The following is a 2,733-nucleotide window of genomic DNA, read 5'->3' as shown; positions in this document are numbered from 1 at the left end:
TAAGTCCAGAACTTTCACTTTTTCACTTAATGAAAACACTTTGTGGCTTCTCTTTGGCATATCTGAATTGCCAACACCATTACTCTTGTGCTTTGGGGCCAATATGAAGTCAAGTAAGGGTAAAGTAACACAAGTGCTGTGATTCCATGACAATGGATCTGATAACCAAGACAACTACTAAGTGCCTAATGGGCAGGTAGTGTGTACACCCTGGATTGGCTGGACAAAGGGATGATTATGTCCCAGGCTGGTTAGAGCAACGTGGTATGAGATTTCATCACACTACCCAGAATAGTGCACAACTTAAAACGTATGAATTGTTTGTTTCTGGAATTTTCCATTTAATATTTTTGGACCACCATTGACCATAAGTAAATGTAACCATGGAAAGCAAAACTGTGGATAAGAAGAGACTACTATATTCCAAGGCCAGAATTCTCTATCAGGTAGAGTTTCTTAATATGCTCCTTTGCCTTCATTTAGCCTCTGTGAGCGATCATGAAATCATTCAATAGGTAACTGCTTTTACAACTCAAGGATTAATGACATCAGACCATCTCCAAAATGCCTGCCCTTGAAAACAGACAGGTAGGGAGAAATTTTTGATATAGTGTACCTCTTCCCCCGAAAAGAATGTACATGGAAAATACCCCACTGGATCTCTTTGACCTTTTTCTAGGTTTCATCATATCTAATTCCTCTTCTGATTGACCCATTCTTTCTTGGTCTGTAATTTCATCAAAGATTGACATATCGACCCCAAAAGCACAAGCAATAAGAGAAAAAAAATAAATAAATAGGATTATATCAAACTAAAAAGCTTCTGCACAGCAAAGGAAACAATCAACAGTGAGAAGACAACCTACAGAATGGGAGAGAATGTTTGCAAACTATACATCCAACAAGGGATTCATATCCAGAATATACAAGGAATTCAAACAACTACACAGTAAAAAAACAAATAACCCAGTTAAAAAATGGGCAAAGGAGCTGAATAGACATTTTTAAAAGGAAGACATACAAATGGCTAACAGGTGTTTGAAAAAATGCTCAACATCACTAATCACCTGGGAAATGCAAATTAAAACCACATCGAGATATCATCTCACCCCAGTTAGACTGGCTATAATCAAAAAGACTGAGAATAACAAATGCTGACAAGGATGCAGAGAACTGGGAACTCTTCAACACTGTTGGTGGGACTTTAAAGTAGTACAGCCACTATGGAAAACAGTATGAAGGTTTCTCAAACAACTACAGATAGATCTTTGATAAGATCCAGCAATCACACTTCTGGGTACATACCCAAAGGAATAGAAATCATCATGTCGTAGAGATACCTGCACTCCCATGTTCATTGCAGCTCTATTTACAATAGCCAAGATAGGAAACCAACATAATGTCCATTGATGGATGACTGGATAAGGAAAATGTGGTATATATACACCATAGAATACTACTCTGCCATAAAAAAAATGAAATTCTGCCATTCACAGTAACATTGATGAGTGTGGAGAAAATTACATTAAGTGAAATAAGCCAGGTGCGGAGGGGAAAATACCACATGTCCTCACTTATAAGTGGGAGCTGAGAGAGAAAGAAGGAAGGAAAGAAAGACCACAGTGGTCATTGGACTTGCAGAAGGATAGAACAGACCCAGAGTTGCTAGGGGGTGGAGGGGGAGAAAGGAAAGGGAGGTTAGGAAAAAGTTGGGTGGGAGACACAGGGAATGATTGCAGTTTGAGATAATGGGTATGCTGCTAGTATTGATCTGATCATCACATCTTGGACACAGGTGATGACAGTCAACTTTGTGCCCCATGAATATGCATAATCAATAAAAAAGAAAAAATAGATTAACCTATCTACTTTCTTGTCCTTCCTGCTTCTGGCATGAGAGAGATTCTGACTTTAAGGTGTTTTTGTGCAGATTGCATGGACCAGGTTGCATCCCCTCTCTGCATACACAGTCTACCTAGATGGTATCACTCCTTTAAAGCTATCCGGATGCAGGTATCTTTTAGAAAGCCTTTCTGTCCCCTCAGAAGTATGCCCACCCCAATTTGAAGCCTGCTGCTCTCTCTTCTCCCTGCTTCAGCTCCACTGACTTTTAGGCCCTGGATTATGAATCAAGCTCTTTTAAGCTTTAGGTCCTTCCCGATAGCTGTTCCGTCTGCCTGGACCAGTCTGCTTAAAGATCTTTGCATGAAGAAACCATCATTCAGGTTTTCAGTTCAAATCTCGCCTTCTCAATATAAATGCATGAGGTGATAGTTACATTAACCACCCTGACCCAATCATTACACAACATATATATGCATCAAAATATCAGATTGTACCCCTTAAGCATGTACGATTACAATGTGTCTATTAAAATAAACTAAAAAGAAAACAAATCTTACCTTCCCAGAGAAGCTATCTCTGACCACTCTCTACAAGGCACTTCTCTCAGTTATTTATTGACTGGCATTTCTATACCACTTATCACTCTTTGAAATAATCTCATTTGTTTATTGCTTAAATATTCACAATCTGTCCCTCCACTTCCACTCAAATGTGAGTCCCATGAGGTACAAGCCTGATTTACTTTCTTCACCACTGTATCTCCTGGGCTGAGAACAGTGCCTAATATATTCTATTATTTACCTATTGCTGTGTAACAGATTATCCAAATTTTAGAGGCTAAAGACAACAAACATTCATTGTCTCACAGCTTCTGGAACTCAGGAATTC

Source organism: Cynocephalus volans, chromosome 4 (assembly GCF_027409185.1).
Source record: "Cynocephalus volans isolate mCynVol1 chromosome 4, mCynVol1.pri, whole genome shotgun sequence".
Taxonomy (NCBI): domain Eukaryota; kingdom Metazoa; phylum Chordata; class Mammalia; order Dermoptera; family Cynocephalidae; genus Cynocephalus; species Cynocephalus volans.
Note: the sequence above shows the minus strand (reverse complement) of the source record.